The following is a 19,290-nucleotide window of genomic DNA, read 5'->3' as shown; positions in this document are numbered from 1 at the left end:
TTCTATGTATTCTATTTTATTTGTGCTTAATTACTTTTAATTGCTTGATCACCAATTATCTGTCTATGATTTTGATGCGAGATCTGAGAAGTGAGTGTCAAATATGCTATAGTAAAATAGAACTGAATTTCGATATAGGACGAGAGTACCTATATGGTTTAGATAGCTTATAGGGTTTTTATGCTTAATGCCTGTTGCATGTTAAATTTATCACGAGAGTAGAAAGTTTACATGTAATTGAGGTTTATATATCTGAGAAGACTATAAATTACCTTAGTAAACTTGCTATTGCATAGGAATTAATATTAGGAAAATAATCATATTAGGCCATATTCAATAAAAACAATTGAAATCGACACCCTAGTTTATTAACTATCAATTTTCTTGAATCGTTGCTTCCAACTATTTTTCTTATACTTCATTGTTTTTTTTCTTATCTTTTATTTAATCAAATAGAAGTAAAGATTTAATTTTAACGTACTTAACTACACTCCCTGTGGGATCGACCTCACTCCTAGTGAGTCTACTACTTGAAACGATACGTACACTTGCGTGTGTAAAATATCGTAATAAGTTTTTGGCGCCGTTGCCGGGGAGTGATAGTTAATATTATTAAAAATTAAATTTTGTTCTAATTTGATTTTTCTTTCTAATTTAAGTACTAACTCTGTTGTCTCAAGATCTTATTCTGCTTTCAGGTTCAATAGTTTATGAGAAGTCAAGGTCCAATTGCCAGATTACCTGTTGATCTTGAGATAGAAAAGACCTGTAGAAGAAACAGAAGGAGGAGTAAATTGGAAAGAGCGGCACTAGAGATTGAACAAGAAGAAGTCATGGCTGACAACGCCAATAATGGCAACAATGGACACAACGGAGGAGGTGTAGAAGACCAGGCTAATGGACATAACAATAATGACCGTAGCCTGAGGGACTACTTACTTCCTAACTTAACAGGGGCCCGATCCTGCATAAGGCCACCTGCTGTTGACGCAAACAATTTTGAAATCAAGCCAGCCATACTGCAGATGGTCCAATCTTCAGTCCAGTTTGGGGGACTGCCGTCAGAAGACCCAAACATGCACCTCGCCAACTTCGAAGAATTGTGCCAGACATTCAAGATGAACGGAGTTAGCGATGACGCCATCAGACTAAGGCTGTTCCCATTCTCACTAAGGGAACGAGCCAAAAGTTGGTTTATTTCTTTACCAACTCATTCTATCAATACTTGGGAGGAATTGGCCCTGAAATTCCTATCCAAGTTCTTTCCTCCTGCAAAGATTGCCAAGCTGAGAGCTGATATCAATAACTTCACCCAACAGGACAATGAATCTCTTTATGAAGCATGGGAGAGGTTCAAGGACTTACTGAGAAAGTGCCCTAATCATGGGATTGAGAAGTGGCTGCAAGTGCACAACTTTTACAATGGGTTGATGAATGAAACCCGAACACTCATAGATGCCGCTGCTGGAGTTTTCATGAGGAAAAGTGCTAATGAGGCCTTTGAATTACTTGAAGAGATGGCCATGACTAACCAACAATGGTCAACAGAAAGAGGTCCATCTAAAAAAGTTGCAGGTATGTATGAAGTGGATGCTATTACCAAGTTGACAGCTCAGGTAGAGGCCCTAACAAAACTGATAACTGTTCAAGTAAAACAAGCTCAGGTGGTTTGTGAGCTATGTGGAGGTCCTCACCCCTATGAGGAATGTCCGGTGGATGTGAATAGTTTACCAATGGATCAAGCAAAAGCCATTGGAAACTATGCCCAAAATAATAATTATGGGCGCAACCAGCAGGCGTTCTACCAGCAGAGAAATCAACCCCAACAAAACCAACAACAGCTGCAACAACAAAGTCCTAGTGGAGGATCCAATATCCAAGCTGATTTATTGCTCCAATTCATGATGGAGACTAGATCCTCTATTAAAACTCTAGAAACTCAGATGGAACAATTGGCTACTCAAGTGGCAAAACAAGCTCAAGAAAATTCACCTAGCACTAGTGAGGTAAAAGGACAAGAGCAATGTAAAGCAATCTCCTTGAGGAGTGGAAAGAGTTATGATGGCCCGAGCCAAGCAAAGCCAGAGATTGAAGAAGATGAACATCCAGCACCAACAACAACAAAGAAGAAGACTACTGACAGTCTTCAACAAAAAGAAACTCCACCACCCATCAGCATTGACCATCACATCAAAATTCCTTATCCTCAAAGACTTCAGAAGAATAAGATAGATAAGCAGTTTTCAAAATTCCTTGAAATATTCAAGAAACTGCATATCAACATCCCATTCATAGAGGCTTTGGAACAGATGCCAACTTATCTAAAGTTCATGAAAGATATCCTATCTAAGAAAAGAAAGTTGGAAGAATTTGAGATTGTGGCACTTACTGAAGAGTGCAAAGGCGGTCCCCGCAAAAGAAACTACCACCCAAGCTAAAAGATCCGGGTAGTTTCAACATCCCATGCTCAATAGGGGGTTCTATACAAACAAAAGCTTTATGTGATCTGGGAGCCAGTATCAACTTAATGCCCCTATCAATGTTCAAAAGATTAAAATTAGGGGAAGCCAAACCCACAACAGTGACTTTACAAATGGCAGATCGGTCTTTGACTCATCCTCGGGGTATAATTGAAGATGTCTTGGTAAAGGTTGGTAAGTTCATCTTCCCTGCTGATTTCTTAATACTTGACATGAAAGAAGATGAGAATATTCCTATCATCTTGGGAAGACCATTCCTAGCAACGGGAAGAGCATTAATTGATGTACAAAAGGGGGAGTTAAAGTTGCGTGTTCAAAAAGAAGAAGAGACTTTCAAAGTATTTGCTGCAACTGAAATTCCTACTTGTTGTCGATTGGAAGTTGTAAAGGATGGTCGAGAAGTCACTACCAACAAGACGAAAGGGAAGTCTAAAGAACGATTTCGAACTGTTCGACGACATATGAAAAGACTGTTGTGTGGGAAATATGAAGGTGACTCTCAATCTAAGGAAAGCTTTAAAATTTGCAACATTGGAGGTCAGTTTTCTTCGTTTGGCACAAAGGCCCTCATGGATGCGAGAGGTGGATTCTACCCGCCACCACCTCCACCGCCATACTGATGTGGCGCTCAGGTAAGTTTCCTTTCCTTTTTCTTTAATGTCACATTGGGGACAATGTGTCACTTTAGTTTGGGGGGAAGGGGGTGACTTCAATTTTTTTCTTAGAGTTTTATGTCTTTTAATTTTTAGTTTTTAGTTTTTATTGTTTTGAGTCAATTTGATTAATGTGAGTCAATTTGAAAGTAGGTAGATAGCATGATTTGAAAAGTTCATTTATTTTTCGAAAAATCCGTGTGCTTGGTTATATTACATTCTTGACTAATTTCAATTTTGAGCATGGAATCATATTAGGTAATTTGCTACTAATTGAATTATTTTATGTATGCTGATTGTGGAATGTGGAAAATTGTTTGAAATAAATTCTAGAACTTGCTTGCTTGCTATTTGAGGCGAAATAATAAATTATGCATGACTAGGAAAGTGATTTAGGCAATTTTTGGATCGATTGTGCCTTTCAAGCCATCCTTGTAATTTTTATCTTAGTTACCCTTTTTTGAGCCTTAATCTATTCTTTGTTCTACACATATTAAGCCTAAAAAGATAAACCCCATGAATATCCAAAATTTCAAACCTAATCATACCATAAGTAGATCTTTAGTTTGGGGGAATTTGGATGGGAAGTTGTTGTATGTGTGGGAATAAGTGAAAATTGAGAGAATGTGAAAAACATTTAGATTGACAGCAACTTTAGAAAAAAAAAAAAAGATAGAAAAATCTGACAACCAGTGTCAAATTCAGAAAAGATATACAAAGTTGTTGCTTTCTTATTGAAAAAAAGAAAAAAATATATCTCTCATGCAATTAGAAAAAGGGGTATTGGGATTGTGTGAACAATATTGTGGGTGACATGATTGGAGAAGCTTATGGTATAGACAAGCGTAAATGACCATCTCATCTACCCTTACCTAAGCCTAACAATACAAGCCTAGAAAGACCTTCTGATTTTTGGTTGTGCATTAATCTATATTAGTGGAGAATAGTAAGTATTGCAAGCATATGGAATTTTGGGTTAGTGGATTGATGATTGTAATTGGCATGCATAAAGTGGTTTAATTGTTAGTTAATTGCATTCTATGGTTTCATGAGCTAAATGAAAATAAATTGAAATCTGTCAAGGGTGTAATTGAACTAAAATTCTGGATTATATGCATAAGTGAATTTTTTCATAATCATATTATTGAAACTTTCCCGGTGCTCTTGTCCTTCACAAAACAACAGGTAGTGTGAAATTCAAGAAAGACATGATTATCTTTGGTTAATTTAGACACACTAACTAAGTTTTTGGTGATGTGGGGAACTTTTAAAACTGAATTAAGTTTTAATGGACGAGAGTGTGAAGGGAGAGAAGAGTTACCAATATGGGAGATGGGTAGTTGTTTGCCATTGCCTATAGCAAGAGAATCATGTCCATGATAGGGTGCTTCAAAGTCAAGGTGTTCCATGCCTTTTGCCACATGACTGTTGGCACCTGTATCAGCATACCAATCTTGGTCACAAGAAAAATCAGGAACTGTGTTGGGTGAGTAATTGAGGTGATCATCATCCTCCATTTCTGTCAAGAATGCCTGAGAGTCTCCGATCTTGGGCGGAATGAAAGATTTGTCAAATCTGTAGTGACACACAGCTGCTGTGTGTCCATTTTTGTGGCAGACTTGACAAATTGTGCGAATGTTACTGCCTCGACCGCCTGAGCCATTTCCACGATTGTAAGGACGATTTGGATAGCCAGAACTATATCCACGCCCATTATTGCCAGAAGAACGACTGTGTGACCCAAATCTTGATGATCCAATAGACAAATTTGCAGTTAGCCCTGAAGAGGGGGCTCCAGTCGTGTAGTGACGTTCTAAACGACTCTCATGAGTAAGAAGCAATGACTGAATGGAGTCGAATGAGAGATTATCAACCAAGCTTGTAACATGAACCACGACTGGATCATATTCGGGTCCCAAGCCATTCAAGAGATGCATTATGAGATCACTGTTAGGTTATTTTTAGTATTAATTTTAGATTAAGTTTAGTATATTTTTAATTAAGTTTTAATCGTGTTTGGAGCATTTTTACGCTTGTTATCTTTTATTTTTACAGATTTAAAATAGAAGAAGATTAGAAAAATATCAGAGAAAAAGATGGGAAAAAGATAAAAAATATCATGATATTTAAAATAGAGAAAATTGTGGAAGCCGAAACTTCAAGCCTTAATTCGACGATGTTCTGTTCATATTTTGGAAAAAGTCAAAACATGAAAATTCTTATCAGTCAACGCAGCAGAAAAAAAATATCTCGTTTGAGGTAACCCAAAAATTTAAATCCGAATGGGAATTTAAATATTGCGTTTTTTTCCATATTTTTAGGCCTTCAATGCCTAAATAAAGGGAAGAATAGAGTTGATTTCAGCAAGCAATCTCAGAGAGAAAAAAAGTGAGAGTTCAGATACAGAGTGGAGAGATCAACTGCAAAATTGGAGGCATACTTCTCAGGGTTTTCAGCATTCTTCTCTTCTTCTCTTCTCTATTTTCATCTTTTTTTCTTAAAGTTAATATGTGTAATTGTGCTTCAATGAACATGAGTAACTAAACACTTTATTAGGGTTAGATGGATATTGTTTGACATTGTTTATGGTTTTAATATGAGTTATTTTCCCCCTAATTTCTATGTATTCTATTTTATTTGTGCTTAATTACTTTTAATTGCTTGATCACCAATTATCTGTCTATGATTTTGATGCGAGATCTGAGAAGTGAGTGTCAAATATGCTATAGTAAAATAGAACTGAATTTCGATATAGGACGAGAGTACCTATATGGTTTAGATAGCTTATAGGGTTTTTATGCTTAATGCCTGTTGCATGTTAAATTTATCACGAGAGTAGAAAGTTTACATGTAATTGAGGTTTATATATCTGAGAAGACTATAAATTACCTTAGTAAACCTGCTATTGCATAGGAATTAATATTAGGAAAATAATCATATTAGGCCATATTCAATAAAAACAATTGAAATCGACACCCTAGTTTATTAACTATCAATTTTCTTGAATCGTTGCTTCCAACTATTTTTCTTATACTTCATTGTTTTTTTTCTTATCTTTTATTTAATCAAATAGAAGTAAAGATTTAATTTTAACGTACTTAACTACACTCCCTGTGGGATCGACCTCACTCCTAGTGAGTCTACTACTTGAAACGATACGTACACTTGCGTGTGCAAAATATCGTAATAATCACTCTCATCAAGAGGGTGACCTGCAGTGGATAATGAATCTGCAAGAACTTTAACTTTGTCAAAATAATCTGCAATGGAGAGATTACCTTTCTGGATCGTAGAGAGCTGAGACTTGATCTGCAGGAGTCGAGCTTTCGACTGAGAGGCAAACCTCTGTTCTAAGGCACGCCAGGCAGAGGAAGATGTAACGTGATGAGCTACAGATCCAAGAATGGATTCGGACATTGATGATCTAAGCCAGCTGAGGAGAAGCTGATCTTTTCGTTTCCAAGCAAGAAACATCGGATTATCTTGGCCGTTGAGCAACTTTTCCGGTGGAGCAGTTCCGGCAAGAAGAATATCATCCAATCCATGACCAATAACAGTGGGGATAACCTGCGATTTCCAGGCAAGAAAATTGGATCTATCCAATTTGACAGTGAGAGATGAATTAAGAGAGTTCTGAAAGGGATTCCAGTTGTTCTGGAGGTGAGAATTTTGAGTTTGCTGCCCTTGGTTTTGGCCAGAGGGGCGCGGTGGGTTTTCAACGAAGGTAGGATCCATACTAGACTTTCGTCAATGGCTCTGATACCATGAAAGATCTTATCAATACAAGCAGTGAAGAAAACTAAGCTTGCAAAAGATACAAGGCTTAGAGGCTGATATTGTATTTATACTGATCAAGACTTTACAACAGACAAAAGAAAACAGAAATAACAGAGTAACAACTTGGACAAAACCGTTACAAGAACTAACTAACTGAATGTACACTATTGACTTTATCAGAGAGAAGGCCTTCAAAACACTTCTTCTCAAAGGCCTCCTGCTCCTTTACTCGAAGATTCTAATGTTTATGGGAGGCAAGATGAGAAAGAAGCCATTGTTGATTTGCTGCTGAAACACGAGATGTTGATGGTGGTGCTAACATTTCTGTTATCCCCATTGTCGGGATGGGTGGTGTTCGCAAGACCACTCTTGCTCAACTTGTTTACGATGATGTTCGCGTTATTAATCATTTTGAGCTAAGAGTGTGGGTTACAGTGTCAGATCAATTTGATATTTCGAAGATAACAAGAGAGATCTTTGAGGGTGTCACTTCTAAAAAGTGTGATATCGAGAACAAAGACGACATTCGAAGAAGATTGGAGGAAGCATTGCTGGGGAAGAAGTACTTGAATGAAACTCTATATGATTCACTTTTTTTTAGCAAAGGAAAAGATTTATTCAAACAAAACCCAACAGTGTAATCTCTTCTTCTTGAAAATTTTCTATTATAGATTAAACCTTTAAAGAAACATTAATAATTACACAAATTCAACACATGAAACTACTTTGTTATCTTACTAATTAAAGAGACACTAGATTTACTAAAGACCATGAACTCTGTCATGTTCAGTGAAAATTTCTTGAACACCAGCTTCCAAAACTTGCCTTAAGAACTTCATCTCAGAACAAAAATAATCTTCATGAATACATTCTTGGACAAATTTGATATCAAACATTCACTCGTTTATTTTTTTCTCCAACTCTTTCCAATTTCTACTCGACAACATTACTCTTAAGATGAACTGACATTGAGAAAAACACATCATTATCGAACATTATAGGTACGAATTCAGGACTACAAAAGCTCACCTCATCTAAATGAGCGATTTTCTTAACAAGGCTAATCTTCTACTCATCGTCCCAAAATGGTCCAACTAACTCCATTGCATCGACAAAGAAACAAATTATCTCAACAAACATGTTTTTAGCAACAGAGTAATCAGATTCTTCTAGAGATAAGCATTCAATTATGGTAAGAAGCTCATCAAGATTACGCGATACAATTTTATTACTTGCATTGGAAGCTAACATCAGTGAGAACAAGTACTGAATGAGAAGGTTAGAGATTTGAGTGGCAATTTCTTCAAGAGAAAACCGAAGAAAATTGAAAGCGATTAGGCCATCGCCATTGCTTTTCGTGACATGTATTTCTCCCATCAATTCTCGCAATGTCAAATACCCTTTTTCTCTCTTGTTCTTTGTTTCTTTTCTCCCTGTCATTTCCATCAACTCTTGTAATTGTAGAAATATATCTAGATGTTGTCTTCACATTGTATTAGTTGCATTTTGTACTGTTTCTGGTTTTTTACTGTAGTGACAGTTAAGTTAGTTATCCCAACTAACTTAACTGTCTTACTCTTGTTACTCGATTCATACATTCCTATAAATAGGATAACACTTGTACAATGTAACTAAGTCTTGTAATACACTTTCAAATCAATAAAGAAAGCATTCATTCAATTCATCTTTTCTGTTAAGAGCTCTTGCTCTGGTTTATGGTTAAGTGTATGTGGCATTACTGCCAATGGTTTGTTTTCGATTGTCAACACAGCTGAGTTAGATCATAGCTCAAGGATTAGAAATCCAACAATTGGTATCAGAGCCGTGGAGAGGAAGTTCGAAGAAGATCGCCTTGATCTCAGTTCAAGAATCTAGTGAACATCCAAGAAAATGGGCAGTGCGAAGTATGATCTTGAAAAGTTTACTGGAAAGAACGATTTTGGTCTATGGAGGGTAAAGATGAGAGCAATGCTGGTTCAGCAAGGGATCCAAGGAGCTTTGCTAGGAGAAGAGAACTTACCAGGGAGTTTGACAGAGAAAGAGAAGGTGGAAATGCTCGACAAAGCTCACAGTGCTATAATCCTGAGTTTGGGAGATAAAGTTCTGCGTGAGGTGTCGAAGGAGAAGACAGCTTCTGGGATATGGTCAAAATTGGAAAGTCTCTACATGACAAAGTCTTTAACAAATAGACTGTTCTTGAAACAGAAATTGTACTCATTCAAGATGTTGATAGGGAAAAGTGTTGAAGATCACCTCGATGATTTCAATAAGATTATTCTTGATTTAGAAAATATTGGAATCAAGATAGAAGATGAAGACCAAGCTATCATCATCTTGAACTCTCTTCCTACTGAAAATTATGAACACTTTGTGGATACCATGATGTATGGTAAAGAATCATTGACTCTAGAAGAGGTTCAAAATGCTTTAATGTCCAAGGAATTAAAGAAGAAATCAGATCAGAAGGATGACAGCAATGGTGATGGATTGTTTGTTCGAGGCAAGAACTTCAAGAAGGGAAACAAAGAATACACAGGAAAAGGGAAGAGTCAAGGAAAGTCAGATTCAAAATTCAAGAGAAAATGCTTTGTCTGCAACAAAACCACTCATTTGAGAAAGGACTGTCCTGTTCTTAAGAGTTACAACCATAAACAGTCATCTGGTGATGTTGATCTGGTTTCTGACTGTGATAGTGATGGCTATGGAAGTGCAGGAGTATTGGTAGTGTCCAAAGAAAGTTCAAGAACTGACTGGGTACTCGATTCAGGGTGTTCTTTTCACATTTTCCCAGATCAGACCCAATTCAGCAATTATAAAAAGATTAATGGTGGCATGGTTAGGCTTGGTGATAATAGATCATGTCCCATAACTGGTGTTGTGAAAAATTGTATACGCAAGTGCACGCAATCGTTAACAAGTAATAAAGTGATAAATCGAGTATCGTATCCACAGGAATTGAAAATTGGAAATTGATTTATAAAACTAATTACTCACAAATTGGTTTCAACAAAAATAAAATAAAGTGATGAGAATATGTAAAAAAAATTAACAAACACAAACTACGAAGAAAAACAAGCTAGAATTATTAAATTGGCCTAAAAATACAAAGTTGATATAATGGTGCTAATGAGTATTGTTGTAAATTGATAATGTCAACTAGGAATTTAAAATGTCATAATCCTTTTTCCAAAGTGTTTATGGTTTGATTCTCTAATTAATTAACATATTCCTATGCCCAATTAATTTTAAGAATACCAATTTAAGCACAATTCCTTCAAGTCATACAAGGTAAATAACACATTCCTATGCTATTTACAAATCACACTTTTTCAAGTTGATATTCATGCATCATTCAAGCAATTCCACTAACCCTATTTTTTCCAAAATCAAGATTAGCTACTACTTACTAATGGTGATCAAGCAAAAGTAAGCAATTGCACAATAAACACTCTTGAATGAACAAAACCAATTCACTAAACATAGCAATAAAATACCAAATCACAATTTAAGTCAACAAAATAATTCTAGCAAAATAAAAATTAACTCATAATGAATTGTGCAAAAATTACAAAGTTTAAAAGAAAAGAGATATAGAAATAAAAACCCATTTGGAGCTTGTCACAATACTCCAAGTTCCTCTTCCAAATTTCTCTTCTTCTTCCTCTTAATTTTTGCCAATCTCTAAATAAAAATGCTAAATTAAAACCCTAAATAAAACTCTCTCTCTCTTTTTCTTTTTCTTTTTTTCTTCATTTTCTCTTTCCTGCGTGAGGAGCTCCACCAGCCGCCCCTTTTCTTTTTCAATCCACTCCTGTTTGTTGATGTTATATATATTTAGATCATATAGGTAATACCTTGCAATATCACGTTGCCTATTTTTTTCCCTTCATTCTTTGTTATTTTTTCTTTTTCTTTTAGTGAGCCCAAATCTCATTCTTTTGTACAATAGCCCAATTAAAGTCATGATAATATTTCTTAATAAATCAAATGGGCTTTTAGTAAATCCATGGATTTTAACATCATTTCTCTCAATTTTGACAATAAGTTCAAAATATACATTTAATCTTTTTACAAAAATACACAACATTAAGAATTACACTTATAAAAAGGGAAACTAAACTAAATTGATAAAATATTATAAAATTTAACCAAAACTAATCTAAAATGTATTAAAATTAATATTTATTTAAAACTAAACAAAACTAATTAAAATTCACTAAAATAAGCTAAAAATACTTGAGAACAAAGCTACTTTAATGCCCAAAAAGATATAAATAACTCTATTTTCATAGAGTTATCACACCCCAAACTTAAAACTTTGCTTGTCCTCAAGCAAAAAGAAAAATAAAGAAAATAAAACAAGAGACAATATGACACTAAAATTGGTGATCTCCACATTTCCTTAAAGGTTGATTAATGAACATAGCTTAGAGAAAAATAAAAAGATTGTCCAGTGATTGTGAAAAATTCAAGCACAAGTTTTACTCCAATTTTGATTACTCCAAGTGTGTGTGTGAAATGCCTTTTATCAAAATATTACTTGCAATTTAGATCAATTTATGTAAATATGAATTAAGCACAAAATCTCTAAAGTGACAAAGTCTCATAGGTTTATTTTTCATCTCTCTCTCCACTAATGTAGACAAACACAAACCAAAGATCAAAAGGACTTTTTCAAGCTTGTAATGTAAGGCTTAGGTGAAGGTGGTTAAGAGAAGTCATTTTTGGCTCAAATCACCTAAAAACACCTTAATTTTTCTAAGACCAAAACGAGACCTCACACTTACTTCCTCAAAGAATATCCCACAAAAAATTTGAGTATTAATATTGCCATTATTTATTGCCCCAAAATTTTCCAAAATAATGTGCTCCCAGGAGTTATAGCAATGCTTTAGCATAGCATTTTTTTTTTTCTGTGTCTCTGCTCCAGAATGCTGAAGCAATGCTATAACACCTGAGACTTCAAGCTTCTAAAAAAGATCTTGCTCTTTTTTTTTTTTTTTCTTTTTTTTTGCAAGGGGTGGCACACCCCAAACTTAATTTTAAACACACTTTTTTTTTCAAGGGGTGGCACACCCCAAACTTAATTTTAAACATTCTTTTTTTTTTTTTTGAATAACTAACAATACAAATATAATAATGGCAATATACACAAAATATGGTAATTCTCCCCCAACTTAAAATTCAACATTGTCCCCAATGGTGAGAATAATAAAGTACCACAATGAAAACACTCACCCAATTACCACGCTACAAAAATTGCACCCTTCCCATCCCCTTCATGACACAACAAACAAAATCTTGGAATAATAAGGTGCTCAAAGGGTATATGGTGAGAAGATTTGTATTTAGCTAGGCTTACATATGGTAAAAAAAAAATAAAGGGATCAATTATGCTCAAAGGGGGTGACTAGGGATGAAATAATACTATGGTTGGCTCGAAAGGCTCAAACGGTCCAAAAATGGCCTAAATCATGTCTTTGGTTAAGCATTGTCTAGGATTTCGCCTCAAGAGAGAATCAAACAAAATTCTAAGACTTGTGAGATCACAAAATCATATATTTACACAAACTTTCACCAAATCACACACAATAAAATGATCAAGGCATTCGTGCTCAAAATTAGCCATATCTCAATCAAAATGAAACTAGCACAAGAATTAGTCACAAGCTCAAACAATATTTACATTTTTCAACAAGCTATGCACACTATCAATCATGTATTAGAATGTGGAAAATCACCAAACCAAAGCACATATGCCTAAAAAAAAAATTCAAACAAGCAAAATAAAAGAAAAGAAAAGAAAAAAATAATATTTAGTTTCCCAAAACATGTTAAGCACAAAATTCTCAAATATGTGTGAGCAAGTTTAAAATTAATAAAGAAGAGTTAAAGAGGAACTCCCTTTCAATGATGTGCAAACTCGCTAGTGTCAACCTCCATAAGTGCGCCCAATTCCACTTGACTTTATGCTCGCACATAAAAGAGAGAAAAAGAAAAGAAAGAGAGAAAAAAAAACTACAATGCAATTGTCAAAGCCATTTAATATTGCATGTTTATTGAATTTAAAATAAAATAAAGACAAAGTTTAGAAAGCTCGGGTTGCCTCCCAAGAAGCGCTTGATTTAAAGTCGTCGACTTGACTTTTTGAGAAGCACTCATCAAAGAGCGGCTTCCGCCCATAGAGAGTGGCATATGCCCTCACAAATGGGTCTTTGTCATGAACGCCCTCAAGCTTGGCGAGATATTGAATTGATGAGCGCAAATGTTCAACTTTTCTTGAATTCGATGAATGCACATGATGGATGCCAAGGTACCATGCCAATGGTGGAGGAGGAGGTAATGTCCAAAAAGGATCCTCATAAACATAGTATTCCATTACCATGGGCTCTTTGACTTGAGGAATGCAAAAATGCTCTTGCTGAATTTTTTCAAAAACTGGGCAGTTTTGCTGTGACAATGCTACAGCATTATGAGCAGCAATAAATGTTGACCAACTTGGAATGCTTGCTTCCTTATCTTTTATTTCACTACTTTGGATTGAAGTGAGCTCTTGTAATTGCTCAAAATTTTCCCCAAGTATCTCCAACTCATCACCACTCCTCAAAATGACATTTTCATTTTCTTCTTTCTCCCTTGAATTTTCCATATCAATGCCCAAAGTTTCATGGTGTTTATCACACAACTCATTGACCAAAAGCTCAAATTGGTTCTCCAATTTCCTCAAGGATGAAGCTTGGCCTTGAATTAAGGCATCATTTTTAGCCATGAACTCCATCATCAACACCTCAAGTGAGCTTGGTTGAGCCATTTGATGAAGATTTTCTTCTATGTTGAACTCTTGTAAATCTTCTAAAATCTCATCATTTGGTCCTTGAGTGTAAGTGTCAAAATTTGGATTCAAATTGTTGTAATTGTCCTCCCAAACATGGTCATTGTTTGGACAATTACAACACCACTCATTGTACTCCGCCATGTCTTCCAACATCCAATAGGCTTCATCGATTGATAGTTGGTAGAAATTGGCGGTACCATTTTCTCTTTCTACCCATTTTCGTGTGCTTGGATTCAACCCATTTAGGAAGATTTCTAGTTGACACTCTTTGGACAACCCATGATATGGAAACCTCATTAGAAGTGTCTTGTATCTCCACCATGCTTCATACAAGAACTCCAAGTCATGTTGAACAAAATTCATAAGGACTTGTCGATGAGACATCCCAAGTACCTTGAAAAAGGAACCAAGACAAACAAACAAAGCGTAAAATAGAACAAGGAAAATAAGACGAAACAAATGAAAAACTAAAAAAAAAAAAAAACCAAATTGATAGTAATTAAGTTCCACAAATAAAATTTCACTAAATCAATCCCCGGCAACGGCGCCAAAAACTTGTTGTGAAAAATTGTATACGCAAGTGCACGCAATCGTTAACAAGTAATAAAGTGATAAATCGAGTATCGTATCCACAGGGATTGAAAATTGGAAATTGATTTATAAAACTAATTACTCACAAATTGGTTTCAACAAAAATAAAATAAAGTGATGAGAATATGTAAAAAAATTAACAAACACAAACTACGAAGAAAAACAAGCTAGAATTATTAAATTGGCCTAAAAATACAAAGTTGATATAATGGTGCTAATGAGTATTGTTGTAAATTGATAATGTCAACTAGGAATTTAAAATGTCATAATCCTTTTTCCAAAGTGTTTATGGTTTGATTCTCTAATTAATTAACATATTCCTATGCCCAATTAATTTTAAGAATACCAATTTAAGCACAATTCCTTCAAGTCATACAAGGTAAATAACACATTCCTATGCTATTTACAAATCACACTTTTTCAAGTTGATATTCATGCATCATTCAAGCAATTCCACTAACCCTATTTTTTCCAAAATCAAGATTAGCTACTACTTACTAATGGTGATCAAGCAAAAGTAAGCAATTGCACAATAAACACTCTTGAATGAACAAAACCAATTCACTAAACATAGCAATAAAATACCAAATCACAATTTAAGTCAACAAAATAATTCTAGCAAAATAAAAATTAACTCATAATGAATTGTGCAAAAATTACAAAGTTTAAAAGAAAAGAGATATAGAAATAAAAACCCATTTGGAGCTTGTCACAATACTCCAAGTTCCTCTTCCAAATTTCTCTTCTTCTTCCTCTTAATTTTTGCCAATCTCTAAATAAAAATGCTAAATTAAAACCCTAAATAAAACTCTCTCTCTCTTTTTCTTTTTCTTTTTTTTCTTCATTTTCTCTTTCCTGCGTGAGGAGCTCCACCAGCCGCCCCTTTTCTTTTTCAATCCACTCCTGTTTGTTGATGTTATATATATTTAGATCATATAGGTAATACCTTGCAATATCACGTTGCCTATTTTTTTCCCTTCATTCTTTGTTATTTTTTCTTTTTCTTTTAGTGAGCCCAAATCTCATTCTTTTGTACAATAGCCCAATTAAAGTCATGATAATATTTCTTAATAAATCAAATGGGCTTTTAGTAAATCCATGGATTTTAACATCATTTCTCTCAATTTTGACAATAAGTTCAAAATATACATTTAATCTTTTTACAAAAATACACAACATTAAGAATTACACTTATAAAAAGGGAAACTAAACTAAATTGATAAAATATTATAAAATTTAACCAAAACTAATCTAAAATGTATTAAAATTAATATTTATTTAAAACTAAACAAAACTAATTAAAATTCACTAAAATAAGCTAAAAATACTTGAGAACAAAGCTACTTTAATGCCCAAAAAGATATAAATAACTCTATTTTCATAGAGTTATCAACTGGTATAGGCACTATCAAACTACAATTAAAAGGTGGAGGAGCTGCAGAGCTAAAGCATGTCAGGCATGTTCCAGAAATAAAGAGAAATCTGATATCTGTGGCTATGTTGGATCAAGAAGGACATTCTGTGAAGATTGAGAATGACATAATGAAGATTGTCAAAGGGTCAATGTTAGTAATGAAGGGTTCAAAAGAAAATGGCATTTATGTCTTACTTGGAAATACTTTGGTGAGTCAAGCAAATGTAGCAGAAGTTGAAGGGAAGAAAAAGACAGAAATCTGGCACAAGAGGCTTGGGCATATCAGCAATGGTGGACTCAAGATTCTCAGCAAGAAAGGTGTGTTTGGGAAGGACAAAATCATGGATTTAGAGTTCTGTGAACAATGTGTACTTGGAAAGGCTACAAGGATAAAATTTGGAACTGGGAAGCATGTTTCAAAGGGCATTCTCAGCTACATTCACTCAGATCTATGGGGGCCTTCAAGAACAGTTTCTAGAGGTGGTGCCAGGTACTTTCTCACCCTTATAGATGACTTCTCAAGATTTGTTTGGGTCCATATATTGAAAACTAAAGACCTGGCTCTGAAAATTTTCATAGAATGGAAAACAATGATTGAGAATCAAACTGGTAAGAAGATTAAAAAGCTTAGAACTGACAATGGATTAGAATATTGTTCAGATGCCTTTACTGATTTTTGCAAAAAGGTTGGAATTAGTAGACACAAGACAGTGCCAAGAACACCACAACAAAATGGGTTGGCAGAAAGAATGAATAGAACCATTTTAGAAAGGGTTAGGTGTCTACTGATTCACTCAGGCTTACCAAAGAATTTCTGGGCTGAAGCTGTTTCAACAGCCTGCTACTTAATAAATCATTGTCCCTGTTCTGCAATAGGTTTCAAAACACCAATTGAGGCATGGACTGGAAGAAATGCAAAGTATGAACACTTGAGGGTATTTGGTTGTGTAGCCTTTGCTCATGTGAGGCAAGATAAACTCGAACCAAGAGCCAGAAAATGTATTTTTCTGGGCTATCCCGAGGGAGTTAAAGGATACAAAATGTGGAGTATTGAGAGTGGAGATCATCAAAAGTACTTTATCAGTAGGGATGTCACTTTTGATGAAAACAGGGTATATAGGGATACTCTCAAACCTCAGCAAGATGTACCAATGCCATCTGAACTTGAACAGAATGTGGATAATCAGTTTGAGGTGGAGCCCAGTAGTGATCAGGATAAGATGCAAGATCAAGGGACAACTGAAGTTGAAGAAGATGTGACTGAGACTGACAATAATGCAGTGAATGATGAACAAGATGAAGATGAGGATCAAGACTACCAATTGGTCAGAGACAGAAAAAGAAGGGCTGTCAAACCACCAAACAGGTTTGGTTTTGCTGATCTGGTGCATTATGCTCTGTCCATTGCTGCAGTGGAAGAGCCTCTGAATTTTAGAGAAGCTATGAAATCTGTATACAAGCATGAATGGAATCAAGCTATGGAGGATGAAATGACTTCATTAAAGAGAAATCATACCTGGATTCTGGTTAGAAAACTTGCTGGTATGAAGGTTGTAGGATGCAAATGGGTGCTCAAATACAAGGAAGGGATTCAAGGTGTTGCACAAGCAAGGTTCAAGGCCAGGCTTGTTGCAAAGGGATATGCTCAAAGGGAAGGGATAGATTACAATGAGATCTTTTCTCCTGTAGTAAAACACACATCCATTAGACTTTTACTTAGTTTGGTGGCATGTAATGATCTAGAACTTGAGCAACTAGATGTCAAGACTGCATTCCTACATGGTGATTTAGAGGAAGAGATATTCATGAAGCAACCAGAAGGTTTCGAAGAGTTAGGCAAGGAGGATCATGTTTGCTTGTTAAAGAAATCCCTATATGGCCTAAAACAGTCACCTAGGCAATGGTACAAACGATTTGATGAGTTTGTCATCAAAATTGGTTTCAAAAGGAGTGCCTATGATTGTTGTGTTTATGTGAGAAATGTAAAAGGGCCAGTGTTCTTATTGCTATACGTGGATGATATGTTAATAGCAAGTAAGAGCACCACTGAAATTGACAGAATTAAGAAGTTACTGAGTAAAGAGTTTGCTATGAAGGATCTGGGTGCAGCAAGGAAGATCCTTGGAATTGAAATAGTCAGAGACAGAACCAAGAGAAGAATCAAGTTAACTCAGCAAGGGTACACTTCAAAGATTCTGTCTAAGTTTGGGTTTGCTGATTCAAAGCCAGTAAGCACCCCAATCAGTCAACAATTCAGATTAACAAGTGATCAATCTCCTTGCACAGAGGAAGAAGAAGATTACATGGAGAAAGTCCCATACACAAGTGTAGTGGGAAGCATTATGTACTTAATGGTCTGCACAAGACCAGACCTATGTCATGCAGTTAGTGTAGTTAGCAGGTTTATGGGGAAACCTGGCATTGAACATTGGAAAGCTGTCAAATGGATCATGAGATATTTAAAGGGTACCTCTGATATAGGACTTGTCTATGGGCCAAATACTGAAGATTCAGGTGTTGTGGGGTTTGTAGACTCTGATTTTGCTGGTGATATGGACTCTAGAAAATCTCAAACAGGTTATGTGTTCAAAATGAACAACAACACAGTTAGCTGGAAGGCCAATCTTCAGTCTATAGTTGCTCTCTCAACAACCGAAGCTGAGTATATAGCATGCACTGAGGCAGTCAAGGAGGCATTATGGATGAAAGGCATCACCAGGGAACTTGGAATTCAGCATGAAATTGTAGAAATCTTCTGTGACAGTCAGAGTGCTCTACATCTCAGCAAGAATCAAGTGTTTCATGAACGAACCAAACACATAGATGTGAGGTTCCATTTCATTCGAAACACCATATCAGATGGAAAAATCAAGCTTCTAAAGGTCCCTACCAAAGATAATCCATCTGACATGCTTACAAAAGCTTTACCAAGAGACAAGTTTCAGCATTGTCTCAATCTGTTACAGATCTCGAATTGAAATGTTTAGGATCTGTTTTGCTTTCTAAAAGTGTTAAATTCCTAAATACAATTGAAGCCAAGGTGGAGAATTGTAGAAATATATCTAGATGTTGTCTTCACATTGTATTAGTTGCATTTTGTACTGTTTCTGGTTTTTTACTGTAGTGACAGTTAAGTTAGTTATCCCAACTAACTTAACTGTCTTACTCTTGTTACTCGATTCATACATTCCTATAAATAGGATAACACTTGTACAATGTAACTAAGTCTTGTAATACACTTTCAAATCAATAAAGAAAGCATTCATTCAATTCATCTTTTCTGTTAAGAGCTCTTGCTCTGGTTTATGGTCAAGTGTATGTGGCATTACTGCCAATGGTTTGTTTTCGATTGTCAACACAGCTGAGTTAGATCATAGCTCAAGGATTAGAAATCCAACAGTAATCTTACTATATTATCCTTCAAAGGTTGTTTCTTTGGTATGTTGTACTTTAGAAACCACTCTTCACACTCGTCCAAATTCTCATTTAGTGTCTTTATAACAATCTTTAAAGATTCATTATCAACACTCTTCTTTTACG

The 19,290-nt window shown here is 35.3% G+C and overlaps 1 non-coding gene across 1 annotated transcript; it reads right to left on the bottom strand.

Annotated features, from left to right (window-relative positions):
• Positions 1–1,283: 1,283 nt before the first annotated feature.
• Positions 1,284–1,390, bottom strand: LOC133029397 (small nucleolar RNA R71). The gene has a single exon (XR_009683521.1). It is a non-coding gene; the product is annotated as a small nucleolar RNA R71 (small nucleolar RNA).
• Positions 1,391–19,290: the final 17,900 nt, after the last annotated feature.

Source organism: Cannabis sativa, chromosome 7 (genome assembly GCF_029168945.1).
Source record: "Cannabis sativa cultivar Pink pepper isolate KNU-18-1 chromosome 7, ASM2916894v1, whole genome shotgun sequence".
Lineage (NCBI taxonomy): Eukaryota > Viridiplantae > Streptophyta > Magnoliopsida > Rosales > Cannabaceae > Cannabis > Cannabis sativa.
The sequence above is the reverse complement of the archived record's forward strand: the minus strand, read 5'-3'. Positions and strand labels throughout refer to the sequence as shown.